The 18,419-nt window shown below is 36.2% G+C and overlaps 1 long non-coding RNA gene across 1 annotated transcript in view; it reads right to left on the bottom strand.

Moving 5' to 3' along the window:
* LOC132520626 (uncharacterized) overlaps positions 1 to 18,419 on the bottom strand; it is a 92,544-nt gene that overhangs the window by 26,551 nt on the left and 47,574 nt on the right. Inside the window, exon 2 of the long non-coding RNA XR_009540587.1 lies at positions 635 to 735. This is a non-coding gene — a long non-coding RNA (uncharacterized LOC132520626). The remainder of the gene's footprint in view (positions 1 to 634; positions 736 to 18,419) is intronic.

The following is an 18,419-nucleotide window of genomic DNA, read 5'->3' as shown; positions in this document are numbered from 1 at the left end:
GTCAGCTACTCAAAAGAACATGTGCCTTTCTTGGCTGCTTCCTCAAAACATCATGTTTCAGTTGGGAATCAGAGGGAAATTAAAGTCATCTGAAACTTCACCTCCACTTGTTTTGATTTGATGGCTCCAAATTGTTCTATAAATAGTTGTGTAAAATCATAACAAGCAAACAATACATAAATAAAAATAAAAAATAAATCTTTGGAAACATAGTGCTTGCTTATCCAGACTAAGTTGGTTAAAGAAAAAAATTTACAAGAATTTGACTCAGCTCTACAAAGTTCTTGTAAAAGCATGTGTGGCTTATTTTTGTCCAAGGACATGAAAATATCTACTTTGATTTAAAATAAAGTTTATGACCAGTCTGCCTTTTTTTTACATTTGCTGTCAAATCCTACAAATGTTATCAATTCATGAGCTCTGACTTGAGTGAATGGTAAAGGAGGCCATGTCAAGTGGATTGGCCTAAGTTTAATAATCTAATGCAAAGATGTTCATATTAGCTTAGAATATCCAGCCAGTGATTTAAGAAAATGTATAAATTGTAGTTGAAGTGGAAAAAATTAATAGCACTTTAATTTGCCTTAATTTACTAAAACAAAACGGTCTTAATTTACTAAAAACAAAAACAAACCTTCTCCTTTTGAGAAGACATTGTATTGTAGTTCACACTCCTTTGGACACTGGCGAGGCAGATCCCCCTGATTGGTGAGAATTTAATCTCTAACTTGTGAACTGGAAAAGTGAGAAAAAGAATACATGTATCATAGCATGCATGAGCAGATTAAATAAAATCACTTTGAGAAAATATCTGGCATGCATTAGGAATTCAATAAAAATTCGTTTCTTTCTTTTTTAGTATTAGTCTCAGAGATGACTGTTAGAATGAGGATAACAGCTTCTTTCATGAATGATTATGAGTCAGAATTAAAAGCAACACTTAATAGAAATCAACCAAGTGACATTTCCCAAATAAATATATACAAAGTATTGTTATCATTGTATCAATTAATTCCTGTTACACAAAGAAAAATGCTACTTTTTGTTAAAGCATAATAAAGAACTAAATTAGAGAAATCATCTCTCAGTCTGGATTCATTTTTCTTGAAGCAAAACCAGTGGTTCTCCTGGAGATTAAGAAAAAAAATTGTATCAGTAGGCATAAAGGAAGGAAGGAAGGAAGGAAAGAGATATGAGGTGTTATGCGATTTTATTCCTTGCTCATCCACTCCTTTTCTCAGTGACCTTATTTCCTAATATTGACAGTGATATCCTGTATTTCATAACATTTGTGAGGTGAAAAAGGAAACATAAATATTTCTACAGTATTAAAGATGTTCTGAAAATAAAAAAGACCATCATTACATTCTCCTGCTTATTATATTTCAAAAGCAATCATTGTTATATGAAGTCCTCTGTTACCCTTTGCTTTAAGTCCTCAAGTTGAATATGCATGTGCATCATTCTGTACATGTGAAAGTGAGTTCTAAACTTCTCTCTCAATATAAGTCAATATCAGTGCTATTACTTTTTACTATGTGAATTTCAAAGTTAAGAATGAAACGTAACATTCCGTTTAGCATCTTTCTCTGATTCTGTGTTTTACCTGTAAAAAAAAAAAAAAGGTTGTCAAAAAGATAAAGATAAGAAAAAGAAAGAAGAGAAAAATTTTTAAAAATATGTTAAACCAGAGATTGAGATACATGGTTAGAATGTGATTTGGCAATAATGAGAATGAAAAGAATTGCAAAGATAGAAAGAGACAAAATCTCAAGAGGCATGCAAACAGAAATCAAAACACATGCACAAAAAAACGTAGCACAGACTTCATATGTATACTGAGAAAAGAACTTTTATTAAAAAACGAAACAAAAGTTTAGGAACATACCTTTGTATCTAACTAGGGACAATTTGATCTTGTGAACTTTTAGAACAAAATTCATATTTTTAAATTGCAATTCTACAGATAGCACACCTTCTGTTGTACATATTTGTTCTGATGTCAAAAGAATTTACTCAGGGGCTTCCCTGGTGGCGCAGTGGTTGAGAGTCTGCCTGCCGATGCAGGGGACACAGGTTCGTGCCCCGGTCCGGGAAGATCCCACATGCCACGGAGCGGCTGGGCTTGTGAGCCATGGCCACTGAGCCTGTGCGTCTGTAGCCTGTGCTCCGCAACGGGAGAGGCCACGACAGTGAGAGGCCCGCGTACCGCAAAAAAAAAAAAGTTTACTCAGGGTCAAATCCACCTTGTAAGTCCCCACATTTCCAACTCAAGTCTACAAGTAAGTACAGTCTTACATTTAAGCATCAGTATTAAATATGGACTTTTGTTGAATTTTAGCATAGGGATGTATTTATTTTAAATAAAATGAAATCAGATATACTCATGTGTTTCTTTATCCATATTAGGGAACTTATGTGGCTTATTTTCTGACTCTCTATTATCCTCATTAGTTGTATAACACTATGGTTAAATTAATTAAATGCTCTTGGATTTCAAGGAACAGCTGCTTCCTAAGGTGATGAGCTGGTTTATCAATTACTCAGGGACACTTCTTATCTCAGCACTTAAGTCATCCGGTTCCAGAGAAAAGTGGAGTCTTATTCTGGACACGATAACAGCTGTAGTAGTCCAACAGTCTCTGTAGAGTCTTGCGATTCTGGACACTTAACTTTTCTCTGTCTCTGCTTCTCTCTGCATTTGTATCTATTTTCCATCTTGGGGCTTCTGTTTAATCATGGCTTTTATTGCCTTGTGGCATCTGCGTACCCTCTCTGTCTTGAGTATTTTTCAGTTTCTACGATACCTGTAAGCTTCCGTGTGTGTGTGCATGTATGTGTGCAAGTGTGTGTGTAATTTACAAAACTGTAAGAGAAGAAATGGTTTTATCAATTAATCATTATCTTCATAGGACTTGCACTGGCACCTAAAAATAGCTGCCTGTAGTCAGGCACTGTTCTCAACTCCATTTAGTTGAGACCATGGTGACTGTATTACATGGTCTAAGACACAGAGACCTTTGTGTGAAGAATGGTCTGCAGTTATTTTAATGAATGAATCTGAAGGTATGGTTAGCGCCTATGCTATGGCCTGTTTAATATGGTAGCACTTTTTATACTTCATGAGTTCTAAACATTTTACAAGTTCATGTGACCATGGTATGTAAACTACGTAATTTATGAAAAATCCTGCTTTGTCTCCTACATGTCCTTGAAGTTAAAAGCACTTAGGAAAACACTAGGTTGAGTACATTGTACAGCATTACCCTAAGAGGTAAGCTATTACATATCTACTGATCCTATTTATATGAGTTAATGCAGCTTTCACTGGAAACTGAGTTCCTGATTGAGTTCATTGCACTTGACATCATACTACACTGCCTTTGACCATTTTATTTAAATATGGAATTAATAAGTTAAGACAATTTGTGGTTGGTGGAAGAGATAATAATTATATTGTGGTAGTTCATTTACATATTGAGGGAAAATGGTAAACAAGTGAACACTTAAACAAAACACAATTATTTTATGAAGGTTTAGTGAGCCCATACTTGTAACTCTATACTTACCTATGGTTACAAATCTGCAAAAATGATTTAATGGTTTCTAAAAAAGTCCAAGAACAAAGAAAACAAGCTTCTACAGGAGAAATACTGAATAATACATTTTTTTTTGGCCTGGAAAAGTAAAGGTTAAGTTCATAAGAATAAGGCAGGGCAAACATAATGAATATGGACTTATTTGACAAATTACAGCTGTAGAACTTGCTCGAATGACGTTACTCAAATAAGAGATGCAGGATACAAATATATGTAAGTTCAAGAAAGGTTTTAGTAATTTCCTGGAAAGTAAAGTGTTCAGAGACGTTGTTAGATGATCTAAATGTTATATGATGTTTATACATATGAAATGTATTACTAATTTTGATTGAAGAATTTTTTCCCTAAGTATAAAAATAGCACATTATCATTGTAAGCAATGCAGAAAATATGGGAAATGAATAGAGAAGAAAGAAAAATTAAAACAGCCGACTTTCAGGGGCAATCACTTCCAGACATGTGTGTGTGTGTGTGTGTGTGCGCACGTGCATGTATGTGTGTGTATATATATACACACACACGTGCACACACAAAATATGCGTGTGTATTCCAATGACCAATATTGAGGCAAGGGGAAAAATCACCTTCTTTGCCTCACTACTGTGCTCAGTCTGTTGTGCAGTCATCTAATCACTCTTTAGTGTCAATTTCCTCCCAGGTCATTTTAGCAGATGCTGTTGATACCCTGTCCATATTTCCTCATTTCTCTGGAGCTTCCCTATCCACTGTGGCACAGTGAGTAATCCCATTCCTTAATGCTCTCTTTATTGCTCCTCCTCCCTCGTCTGCTCACTCTGTACCTCCTCACTGTACTTCCCTCTCAAATAAACCACTTGAATTCAAAATCATGTCTTGGAGTCTGTTTTTTGCAGAAACCAAATTATTATGGTCATAAACAACAGAAGACAGACAGTGGGTTTTCAAAATAGGCCTTCAGAGAGAATTGGAAGTTTTATACCACCAAATTTAATGCAAAAAGAAAACTATATGTAGCTTTATTATTGTTTCATCACAGCTGTGTTTTTCACCAGGACTTTTTTTCACTGCTCATCCCTCCTCTGGTTCTGTTGTAGTGAGGCAGCCTGGTGTTCGGGAAAGAGCCTGAGAGGAGACACAGGCAGAAATATACTCATGCCTTGGCTCCACCACTAGTCAGTAATCTAACCTCTCGGAGCCACAATTTCTTCATCTATAAAATAGGGGTAAAATACCTGCTTTTCCAACCTCACAGGCTTTTTACAAGCCTTAAATGAGTTGTGGCAGAGTGTTTTCTGTGCAATAGTTTAGGAGATAACAGGAACTGGTAACAAATTTAGCTTTGATCTCCACCTCACACTTCCTTTGCTGTTGTGCGTTTATGTACTTGGTAACTTTGCCTAACTTTCTTCAGAGTTCTATGTGTTGACTTCAGGACTTGAACTTCATGTTATTTATTCAGCTATGGATGCACAAAGACTGACTGTTAACAGTCATTTATGGTGCTGAGGGAAAAAATACAGTATTTTCCTCATGGAGGTCTTTGCTGCAGCAAGAGCCCAGCTACAGTTCTCCCACAAAGAAACCTACCTAACACCAGATGTCTTCTCACAATTCCTGATCAGGAAGTTCAAAGCATATCGTTCTCCCACTTAAGAGCAGTTGGGGGGAGGTCTCTGCTACCACACAATTTTGGAGTCAGAAATTCTCGCTTCCTCTAGAAGCAGCCATCTGGAATCACTATTAGTAAAGCAAAGAGATCCAATTACAAGCATCTATTTGTAGGGGAAACTCCTGTCAGGTTTTAAAGGAAAGTCATCTATGGGGCCAAGGCCTGGCCCCATTACCTATGGGAAATAAACTCAGGCACAAAGATAGGCTCTCTATCAGAGAAAAAATGAAAAGGAGAAATGGAAACAAATTAGACCTTGCAATTTTTTTCATTATTCAAATCATTTTAAAATAAAATAAGATTTTATTTTAAACTTCTTTTATAACTTCTGTTTTTAAAGATTACAGAATACGGTTTTCTTCCCCAGCAGAGAGGGAGCAGTCAAGCTCAAGTTACAAGCGAGGAAAAAGATGAAAGTTTAGAAAGCCTTAGAACTTTGCTGACTTAACAGGCAGAAGGCCGGGGAAAGGCTGAAAGACAGGAAATAATGATTACTATTTATGCTCTATTTCATAGTTTCCACTTTGGTTAAACTAACTGGAAGGAAACAAGTGATTAGGTTACTTGTGTCATCACTTACATCAGTAGGTTTATTTTTTTGTTATTTTTTGTTTTTGTTTTTTTGTTTTTCCAGCATCAAGATTTAATTAAGGGAGCATATTCATTGTAGTGAATATACTAACGATTGTAAATGTGACTCCTCATTACAGCCTTAAAATTTTTGAAACACCAAAGCACAAAGATGTCAATTATATATCCAAACTACAGGTACAAAACAAGTACATGTATTTTCCATGCTCCAAAATTGAGTACACACTGTACTGTCATAGGGAAGGGGTTTACCAATGAAAACCTGACAATGAAGTACTCAAGATTGATATACCAAAATAAAATATAGAGTAGGAGTTTATTAAAACAAGTTTGACAATAGCAGAGAGGACCCTTTTCATTTCTGAGCAAAAATGCAATTCGTTACACATACTCTCTCCTAAAATGAATAAACTGGTCACTTGAGAATGCTCTGTTTATTTCCTCTATTACACTACAACATTCTCCATGTCTTTGGAAAAAAAAATATTGTGCAGGAACTGTGGGATAAGCATGCATGTGGATGGAACAGAACAATTGCACTGTTTCTTACAACTCACTTCTACATAAGGAGGAAGTGTTATTCATTAGTATGGCCCAGTCTTAGCCAATATTCAGTTTGGAAAGACACCAGGTTAAGATCAGAACGATCTGAAATTCCAAGTTCTACAATTGATGATTTTATATGCCATTGTATTAGTGAGGCTTCTTTTTTTTTTCTTTTTTCATAATTTTTATTGGAGTATAGCTCATCTACAATGTTGTGTTAGTTTCTACTGTACAGCAAAGTGAATTGGCCACACGTACACATATATCCACTCTTCTTTACATTCCCCTCCCATACGGGTCATTCTAGAGTATTGAGAAGAGCTCCCTGAGCTACACGGCAGGTCCCTACTAGCTATCTACCCTTACATATAGTAGTATGTATATGTTAATCCCAATCTCCCACTCCCCCCACCGCACAACCACAAGTTTGCCCTCCACATCTGTGGCTCTACCTCTGCTCTGCAAACAAGTTCTAGTCAGACTTCTTCAGTCATTAATTACAACTCAATTCAAATAGGCTGGAACATATACACACTACTATACATAAAATAGATAACTAACAAGGACCTACAGTGTAGCACAGAGAACTATACTCAATATTTTGTAATAACCTATATATATATACATATATATGTATCACTTTGCTGTACACCTGAAACCAACACAACATTGTAAATCAACTACACTTCAATTAAAAAACTCAAAATATCCCTAAAAAAATGGGCCAAAGAACAGCTTTTATTAAGAATTAATAATGATATAATATATAATAATGAAAATAATAATCAAGAACTAATAAGGTATTGAGAAAAAGGATTATTACTGACTGATACACATAACTGAAAAGCCCAAGCATGGCTAGAATCCAAGACTCAGATGATGTTAACAGGATTCTGCCTCCCTCCACCCCTCGGTCTGGCTCCCTTCTCACTGGGATTCACTTTCACGCAGACTCTCCAAACATGTGGTAATAAAAGTGGCATTCAGCAGCTCTAAGTTTAAATCTTATCAGCAGTACTCTGAGACAAATAGCTTCTCTTTCTAAAGGGTTCCAGTACATTGACTAATTGGCCTGATCCGGTTCATGTACCAACCTCAGTACCAGTCTCTCTGGGCAGGGAAAGTGTGATACATCAAACCTGGGCAGGGTCACGTCCCACAGTAACCACACTGCCGATTTATAAAGGATTAATTTCCCCCAAGAAAATTTCAGATACTGTTGCAAGTTGAATAGGGTAGATTCTGGTTAGAAAAAAATAGCAGATATTCATTACTATTATCTTAAGACCGTAACCACTTAACCATATTTCTCAGATAAAGGGGTTTACTGAAATAGCTATGTGTGTGGTGGTGAAGTAGTTTTAGTTTTGAAAAAGACATTAACCTTTCTTATTCAAGGAGAATGAGAGTAATTGCCCAATCTTATTCTCATGTCTCAAGCGAAACGTTTTTGTTACAAAGATAGGGAAATACTGAAATCTGCATTGGTGTATACCGTAGTTCGATCACAGAGGTGGTTGTAAATTTAGCACTAGAGATCAGAGGTTACAGACCACAGTAAACAAAATATCATCCCTGGAACTCTATCTTCATGCCAGGTTTTATTCATCTCTGTTCTCCTGAATGAATTTTAACAGTATCAATGAAGAATATCTTTACAAATGCAAAATCTTTCATACAGAATTTTCCTTTTTTTTTTGCCTGTATGAATTTAACTCTATTTATCCCTTTAAAAAGTGCCCTGATCAGGTTCCTTTTTAAAAACAATAAAACAAAAAAAGAGGTGAGCATCTACCATGTGCTAACCATTGGACTGGAGGTCATACACATGAACTCACATTCATGTGAAGTAGAGGCATTACCTGGTTATGCAGATGAAGAAACTATTTTCTTGTCCCCTGAATTCCTCCACCACTTAGAGTTGGCAGCAAAAAAGTTGGCACTTACCTGTGGCATCTGCATTGTTTAATCATTGTTTCCAATAGATTTATCTTAACCCCAAACAGGGTTTTCAAGTCTTTTGAAGACAGAGACATTGTAGAATATTGAGTAGATGCTTAATAAATGCTTCTAGATGGTTACATCTTAGGTTTATCACCTAATGCAATGTGACTTCGGTCTAATCTTAAGATCAAGGAAGTTTGATTTTCAGTGAACAGGAAATAAAACAGGCATACAGGCTAATATAAATATAAAACCTCATTGTTGGCTATATGACTTCAGTGTAAAATATAATCTCTCTGCTTACCTGTCCAATGTTATTAGACCAATGAAAAGGAAAGGTCGTGGTACAGAAAAGAAAGAAATTCTGTGTCATAGTCATAACTGTAAAGAAGAAAGATCTACAATCACTCTAAAGATACCAATGTAAGGTATAAACCAGTGTCTCTCAAACCATTTGTAGTGAAAAGCTAGTCTCACCCCATCACCCTGCCAATCTATTCTAGATTAATAATTTTGTAAAATACATAAAAAATGAATTAGCAAAAAAATGAATTACTAAAAAAGAGAAATACAAAATATGTCCCATTTTTTTACTCTCAGATTCAGCAAACAAAAATTACCATGCCAAATTGCCATAAATGTTTACTTTAAATGCCTAAATGACTGTCAGTGATTAATCATACATAGTTTGTGAACCAGCCACAGTCTGCAGACCCACACCTGGAGAAGGACTGGTATAAATTTTAATCCTATCTAAAGATCAAGTTGCTTACTAAATACAAGCAATTTAAAAAATCCCAAAACAACAAAGAAACAAGAACTACATTATTTTTAGTTGGGGAACTTTCCTACTGGCCAGAGAAATAGACCTTGGGTAGCATGCCAGTGCAAAGACTTGAACAGCTGATTCTCTCTGCTCTTCCTTTTGGTTTTTTTCTTCGTTTTCATTTTGTGCAATATAAGTAATCCTCTTTTTTCCTTACATTCCACTTTCTCAATGATATTCAAGACTTCTGAATATAAATATCACAGAGAATTTTTTCTTATTTCCCTATTTCTGATATTCTTCATAAGCAATCTCTAAATAGCACCTGTTTCAATTCTTTTAAGTGTTATAAGAAAGTAGGTAAATCCTATTTTATATTCAGCACTTCATAATGCTTTCAAGAGTTAGTTCAACAGGCTTTTCTGACTACCAGTAACAGTGATTTCCTTAGCATGACAACCATCACTTTCTTTGAAGTTAATGTTAAACTTAATTTTTAAAATGATATAAACATGTGTGAATTCAACAAAGAGTAAGGGAGATTGAAATGAGTTTTAGTAAGAAATATTCAAATTTATTCAGAAATCATTTTTCCAATATATATGCATATCTATAATCGATCAAATGACAACTTAAATCTTAACATTGCCATCTGGTGGGAATGTCAGTGCAATAATTATACATACATATGAGAGGTAATACATGATGAATTAACAGTAGCTAACATCATAAAGAAGAATATATTTTACATAATTGTTTTTAACTATATAATTCTTAGTTTGGTCAACTCATTTTCTTTCAAATAAATCTGAACTAAAGGAGAAAAAAAGTAAGAAAATTTTACTCAGTTATTTCTAGGTATTGAAGACACATTTATATATATTCACTAAACCTTGGTTTCATTCTTTTGAGATTGATATAGAATTTTTCTTCATGCATTATTTAAGAGGGACTAAGTTCAGATAGGTTACCTTACTTTCTTAGGTGCTATAGGAAGATGTGAACAGTGCAGAAAAATAGCCAAGAGTTGTCCTTGTATGTGTTTCCACTAGTTTATTACTACTCATATATATTAAAAGTTAAGAATTTATTATTATGGAGACCCTAATATCTCCTGTCAAGGGTTAGCTGCCTAAGTAGAATGTAGAACACGTAATTTATAACAATAAGCAATTAGAATTGTAAAGGTAGTTGTTTTACTAGTTTTAGATAAGAAAAATCACACCTTTGAATTTTCTTGGATTTGAAAACATGCAATATTTCAATAGCCATAAAGCAAACCAAATGTATTGAAATAAACATATTATATAATGAATGTGCTGTATTAGGACAGATTTAAGAGATCATTGAAGATAGTCAAAGATTTGTACATGGAACAAAGAAACTGGGGATATGGCAAATTTAACAACACTAATAATATTCCTGAGTTCATGTCCTTAGAATACAATTGTGAGTGTTCAATTCTTTATCCCCCTGAGTATTAACCCTTATGTAAGTCTTGTTATACAGTGACCGAAGACTGCATGGCATTTAGTTAGAAAGTCAGCAAGTAGGAACCAGATCTCTAAAAAAAAAGTGAGTACCTTCTGTTGGGTAGGAAGGCAAGAAGAATTGCTCTTTGTTTTCTTCTCATGCTTTGAGCGTGAGCAGGAGCAAGGCCTTTCAGTGACTTAGAAATGTCAACTGGTCAATAGGGGATGAATAGAAACAAAAACATAAAAGCAAATTATAGTAACATGGATTTCAGATAAGTCTCTGGCGAGAAATTTAAACATATTGCAATATGTTGGGACTTTCCAATCTGCTAATATTTTCCCTAGTTTAATCATTTTCTTCTACAGCACCACATCAGTAAGAATTTCAGTGTTGATTAATGAAGGGAGCTAAAATATATAATTCAGGGGTGAGTACAACTGACATTTACCTTCCCATGAAAGATACGATGAGAACTCCCTTGTGGTGATACAGAGTCATCTTTGTGCTGAATGAAGATTAAGATTATATCAGAGGGTGGAAATTAGGTATTTTCCTTTCTACTAACATTCTTTGTAGTCTTTTACTGAAAGATTTTTGGGGAAAAGAGGCGACTGCTACTGGTACAGATCTTCCATTTTGAAGACCATCTTGTCACCACTTTGGAACACAACAGCTGTTTTAGTTGAACTTTTAAGGATATTTCTAACTTTGATTCTAGAAATAAAAGCTAAAAATTAGTTTTACTTTTAAAATAAACAAACAAGCAAGCAAACACAAATACAAATCACAATCCAAATACCTTATTCAATCTCCAAGAATGACTCGTGTTACAATATCTAGTTGTTGAAGGTAAATATTTGATTCTTGTATATCGAATATTTTGAAAAATAAACTACTTTCACAAAGGAAAAACAACATAGACGTAATTGTTTTGCTTTGAGTTTAGTGTGCTATTTATAATGACAAATTTACAATTTTCTACATGATATATGACATTCTGAGTAGTATCATTTCAATATATATTTTAAAGCTGTGTGGAGGAAAGAAAATAAACAATATTGCATATCTTTGCCTATCAAAATTGAGACTGGAGGGTAGGTGGATATGGTCTATAAAGTTGTATGTGGATTTTTGACCGAGTGGGGTTGTCGCCCCTAGCCCCTGCATTGTTCAAGGGTCAATTGTACTGTTTCTCTAATTAAAATTCTCTTTGTTTTGAGTTGGTATTTGGGATACATATACATTCTCACTTTATTTATACCTCAAACACTCAAGGTTAATGCCTGATTTCTGTCTTTCATCCCTGCATTTATTCTGGAGGGTAGAACATTAAACTCAGGTAGAAGAAATATTTCATATTCTCTTCAGCAAAATGGAACTGCCCAAATATAGAAAAGATCTATTAAACACTGCTTTATATGTCTTTTAAGAATTAGAAGTGGTAGTGATAAATCCAATTATCTTTTCCCAGGTGAAGAAGAAAACTGAAGAAAGAACCAAGCCCAGGGGTAGAAAAGGAGATGAAGAAATAGAACTGAATTACAATTTCCTTGTTACCCGGTCCAGGAGAGAGCCTTCTAGAACTCACAGAAATATCTCCCTTTGTTGAGATACCAAAGGGATTTTATTTTCAATTTATAGGCCAATCAACTTTAAGTATACCTAATAGCACCTTGTAAAATCTAAGCAGGTTAAACAGCAGGCCCTGTTCTGATGTGATTGGTTTTCTGAGTCATTACTTCTTTAAAAGGATGAATTGATCTTTTCTATCTTGACTCTGGTAGAAATCTGAGGGGTTTTTTGGTCAAATAACAAGTACTCTGCCTATTAAACTATTTTCTTTGATTTTTGAGGACAGAGTGGGTTTTCCTTCTGTCTTTTAGACAGAAGTTTGACAAATAAATTGAAATGTTTTTTCAAGAATGACTCATACCAAAACCTTTAAGGGTATCCATTCAATTTTATTGTACTAGTAGTCCTGCCATAAAATGAATTTGAATTTGATTCTTCTCTACCTTCATGTTAATACACAGTATTAAGCCTGAGGCACTCAGAAAAATAATTTACAAGTGAGAGGCTATCATATTTCTTGACCAGTTTTTAACCTTAAATTTTACTTGTTTTTACTGGATTTTATCTTTTTAATCAATGATTGGACAGATGGGGAAGTGTCTCTGTGTAAGACGCATGTAATGCTTGGGACTCAAACAGAAATTATAGCAATAGTTTATGTTTCTCTCACATTACCAAAGTAATGATCCTAATAAAGAGAGTTTCTTAGTAGTATGTGGTATTGCTCTCAAACTATTTCTATGTACAATATATTTAGTTTCTGATTTACTTCTTATCCATTTAAGGGAGGAACTTCACAGAGCAAATAACAAAATAATATTTATTAAACTCTAAACAAAATCGGAATTTAGTTGGGGAAGGTGTTAAGGAGGGTTAATGAGAAGATAAAAATGGTTTTAAATTTAATACATACTCAGATCAGCAGTGCTATTCATTAATGCTCTTCTAAAATCTGCAAAAGATTAGTCTATAGATTTCCCAATTATTGCATAATAAAAGCTGAGGAAACATGCCATTGCTATGGCTAATATGCCTGCTCTTTTGTTTTATGCTTATTTTTAGCAACTGTCATGGGGATGAGTGAAAATAGTGATTGCACTTTTTTCATTGCACTTAAACTTGTTGGCGACATAGTAACTTAAGGTGAGCTCTAGCTAGATATATGTGCATGCACCAACATATTCTTTTTTAAAAAAATCTCCTTTGCTTTGTCATTCAATTTAATGAATTTGCATCATAGTCACTATGTGTGAAAGAATTCAAAGTAGCAAGGCTTCAGAAAAGGAAGGTGGAAGAGTTTAAAGCAGGGTGAGGAATTAAAATGCTATTGCTGCAGAAAAAGGCAGTCTTCCTATTTGTCCATCTTCATCCCTGGTGAAGGGGAGGTCTTTTTGGATAGGAAGACAATAAGATTATGCTATGAAAGGTGTTAAATTAATGAAGCAAGGAGGTCATTAGACTAAGGGGACTCTAATACCAAGATTGTCTATGTAAGCAAACTGAAATCCAAGCCTGTAAACATCTTAAGGTTACAAAATCAAAAACACAAAGGAAAACCAATCACGAACAGCCAACTAAGCTTTAAGCTATAGCCAAATAACTTCCTTTCTTTGCTTTGCACTTTTTCTGTCTTTTCCCTGACTACTGTCTTTCTGTCTTTTCCCTCACCACTTTGGGTTTGGTGCTGTCTGATTTTAATGGATAAATGCTCAAATAAACTCTTAAAATTTTTCATATGCCTCAATTTATCTTTTAATGAAGGCAATCAGTTTTAGAAACATTGAGATTTATCTTGTATGTGCTCAGCATTGAAGACTGGAACCCTTCTAAAATAGAGTGAGAGTCTGATTGTCCCAAGGCTCAATCAAACAGGTTTAGGAGATTCCACAGCATGGGATATTAGGGGCTGAGCCAGGATGAAGACTGGAAGCTGCACAGAAAGTAGGTAGAATGGGAAGGAGGGAGGGAGCCCAAGTAAGAAAGAGCTTCTGGTTTTCCATTCAAGACAATACTGAACGGACAGAAAATCAATGCAAAGAAAAAGTAAAAAAAGGCATTTTCTGGATTCTCTGAATCCAATCTTTGGATTCTAAGTGTGTTCATGATTAGCAATACATGTCCTTGAATGCTTTCCAGAATTTGCATTTTGCAACTACTATTTTACATTGGTATTATGTGCAGAATTCTGTACTAAGGCCCAGAATTTGACCTATCATGAGGCAAATATAAACTCAATTAACAGAACTTCATATTTGTAAGATATGGCCTGAACGGAACTTTGTTGGTCTCTGCATTTTCTTTTTTCTGTTGGACCTGTGTTGTAGATCTATTCTGATTTTCCTATCTTCCATCTGCTCCAACACACCTTTAACCTTGGAATCCAGGCAAGCTCTTTCCTTGGCCATCTATGGCTAAATCCCATGGTTTGGGGTTGTATCCTCCTTGACGGTGAAGCATTTGCTACCCAGAGATCTTTGGTTTCTCTTCAAGGATCATGTGTATGGACTACCCTTGTGGTGATGACCCAGGTTCTGTTGTGCCCTTGGCTTGAGAGAAAGGGTCCTTTGAAGTCATATGACTGAAAAAAAACTGTTAATGAGGAAGATATGTGAATAGGACGGAAAGAGATAAATCAAAAAAGATTATGTAAAAGATCTACCATTCAACCTCTCTCAACTGGTCTAGGGAAGGGGACTACCCAGTTAATTCAGCACACTTCGTTCCTTTCTTTTTAACATCTTTATTGGAGTATAATTGCTTTACAATGTTGTGTTAGTTTCTGCTGGATAACAAAGTGAATCAGCTATATGTATACATATATCCCCATATTCCCACCCTCTTGCATTTCCCTCCCACCCTCCTTATCCCACCCCGCTAGGTGGTCACAAAGCACTGAGCTGATCTCCCTGTGCTATGCAGCTGCTTCCCAATAGCTATCTATTTTACACTTGGTAGTGCGTATATGTCAATGCCACTCTCTCACTTCAACCCAGCTTACCCTTCCCCCTCCCCGTGTCCTCAAGTCCATTTTCTACATCTGCGTCTTTATTCCTGTCCTGCCCCTAGGTTTTTCAGAACCTTTTTTTTTTTAGATTTCATATATATGTGTTAGCATACGATATTTGTTTTTCTCTTCTGACTTACTTCACTCTGTATGACAGACTCTATGTCCATCCACCTCACTACAAATAACTCAATTTCGTTCCTTTTTATGGCTGAGTAATATTCCAGTGTATATATGTGCCAAATCTTCTTTATCCATTCATCTACTGATGGACACTTAGGTTGCTTCCATGTCCTGGCTATTGTAAATAGTGCTGCAATGAACATTGTGGTATATGTCTGTTTTTGAATTATGGTTTTCCCAGGGTATATGCCCAGTAGTGGGATTGCTGGGTCATGTGGTAGTTCTATTTTTAGTTTTTTAAGGAACCTCCATACTGTTCTCCATAGTGACTGTATCAATTTACATTTCCACCAACAGTGCAAGAGGGTTCCCTTTTCTCCACACCCTCTCCAGCATTTATTGTTTGTAGATTTTTTGATGACAGCCATTCTGACTGGTGTGAGGTGATAACCTCATTGTAGTTTTGATTTGCACTTCTCTAATAATTAGTGATGTTGAGCATCCTTTCATGTGTTTGTTGGCAATCTGTATATCTTCTTTGGAGTAATGTCTATTTAGGTCTTCTGCCTGTTTTTGGATTGGGTTGTTTGATTTTTGATATTGAGCTACATGAGCTGCTTGTATATTTTGGAGATTAGTCCTTTGTCAGTTGCTTCACTTGCAAATATTTTCTCCCATTCTGAGGGTGGTCTTTTCATCTTGTTTATGGTTTCCTTTTGCTGTGCAAAAGCTTTTAAGTTTCATTAGCTCCCATTTGTTTATTTTTGTTTTTATTTCCATTTCTCTAGGAGGTAGGTCAAAAGGGATCTTGCTGTGATATATGTCATAGAGTGTTCTGCCTATGTTTCCCTCTAAGAGTTTATAGTGTCTTGCCTTACATTTAGGTGTTTAATCCATTTTGAGTTTATTTTTGTGTATGGTGTTAGTGAGTGTTCTAATTTCATTCTTTTACATGTACCTGTCCAGTTTTCCCAGCACCACTTATTGAAGAGGCTGTCATTTCTCCATTGTATATTTTTGCCTCCTTTATCAAAGATAGGGTGACCATATGTGCGTGGGTTTATCTCTGGGCTTTCTATCCTGTTCCATTGATCTATATTCCTGTTTTTATGCCATTTATTCAGGAATGTAGACATAGATAAGTAAACAGTCAATTAAAATAATATAACATAGTAATTCAGCAAAAGAAGAAAATGAAAAGATTTTGCAATAACTGCCATAAAACTCTGGATAAAATTCAATATGTATTTCTGGTTTTATAATCTTAATAAAATGGGGGAAAAGAGCATCCTTTAATAACACAAATATACATTTTAAAATAACCAGTATCACATTTCAGTGTTGAATGCTGGAAGAATTCACCCAAGTAAGAAAAATGAGTAGAGCATATGATATCACTACTATCATTTATCATATTCCTAAAACTTTGAGATAGGGCAATTGACAAGATAAGGAAGGCAAGAACCATAAACATTAGAAAAAAGCTAACAAAATTATTATTTTCCATTAGATAGTCTACGTGGAAATCCTAAAATCTCTAGTGGAAAAGAAGAGAAATAGACAATTCAGGAAGACAGTTAATTTACCAAATTAGTTTTTAATACAGTAGCTTTACATATGCCAAATATAAATTACAAAACTATAACAAAAAGCATCCCATTAAAATGTAGCAAAACCATAAAATAAATTGTTTGGAATGAATGTAAGAAGAAAGTAGGCTGTACCTTCGAGGTGGCAGAGGAGTAAGATGTGGAGATCACCTTCTTCCCCATAAATACATCAAAAATACATCTACATGTGGAACAACTCCTGTCTACAGAACACCTACTGAACACTAGCAGAACACTTCAGACTTCCCAAAAGACAAGAAAATCCCCATGTACCTGGGCAGGGTAAAAGAGAAAACAGAGACAAAAGAATAGGGATGGCACCCAAACCTCTTGGATGGAGCTGTGAAGGAGGAAATGTTTCCACACACTAGGGAGCCCCTTCACTGGTGGAGATGGGGCGGGGGGAAGCTTTGGAGCCACGAAGAAGAGGGCAGCAACAGGGGTGCACAGGGTAAAGCAGAGAGATTCCCACACAGAGGACTGGTGTCAACCGGCACTCACCAGCCTAAGAGGCTCATGTGCTCACCCACTGGGGCGGGTGGGAGCCGGGAGCTGAGGCTCAGGCTTCAGAGGTCAGACCCCAGGGAGCGAACTGGGGTTGGCTAGGTGAACACAGCCTGAAGGGAGCTAGTGTGCCACAGCTAGCCGGGATAGAGTCTGGGCAAAAGTCTGGACCTGCCGGAAAGGAAAGAGACCTTTGTTTTGGGGTGCATGAGAAGAGGGGATTCATTCCCAGTGAACCCACAGAATGCAGAGCACTGCCTAAGTGAGCTCCAAAGATAGGCATGAGCCCTGGCTATCAGCTCAGACCCCAGAAACAGGCATGAAGTGCTAAGGCTGCTGCTGCCACCAAGATCCCTGTGTGCAAGTGCAGGTCACTATCCACACCCCCTGGGAGACTGTGCAGCATGCGACTGCCAGGGTCCCGAGATCCACGGACAACTTCCCTGGGAAAAGACACAGCGCACCTCAGGCTGTTGAAATGTCATGCCGGCCTCTGGTGCCTCAGGCTCGCCCTGTATTCCCATTATGACTACCATACCCCTTCATCCGCCGGGCCTGAGTGATCAAGAGAGCCAAAATCAGCCCCTGCTTTAACTCCCTCCTTTCTGGGCGGGGAACAGATGCCTGAGGGTGACCAACGTGCAGAGGTGTGGCCAAAACCAAAGCTGAACCCCAGGAGCTGTGAGAACAAAGAAGAGAAAGGGAAATTTCTCCCAGCAGCCTCAGGAGCAGCAGATTAAATCCCCACAATCAACTTGATAAACCCTACATCTGAAGAATACCTGAATAGACAATGAATGTTCCCAAAATTGAGGTGGTGGACTCTGTAAGCAACTGTAGACTTCGGCTTTGCCTTCCGTATCTAATTTGTTTCTGGTTTTATGTTGTCTTAGTATAGTATTTAGTGCTTATTATCATTTGTGGATTTGGTTATTGGTTTGGTTGCTATCTTCCATATATATATACATATATATTTTTTTCCTTTTTCTCTTTTTGTCAGTGTGTGTGTATGCTTCTTTCTGTGATTCTCTGTATA

Source organism: Lagenorhynchus albirostris, chromosome 5 (genome assembly GCF_949774975.1).
Source record: "Lagenorhynchus albirostris chromosome 5, mLagAlb1.1, whole genome shotgun sequence".
In the NCBI taxonomy this organism is placed as follows: domain Eukaryota; kingdom Metazoa; phylum Chordata; class Mammalia; order Artiodactyla; family Delphinidae; genus Lagenorhynchus; species Lagenorhynchus albirostris.
The sequence above is the reverse complement of the archived record's forward strand: the minus strand, read 5'-3'. Positions and strand labels throughout refer to the sequence as shown.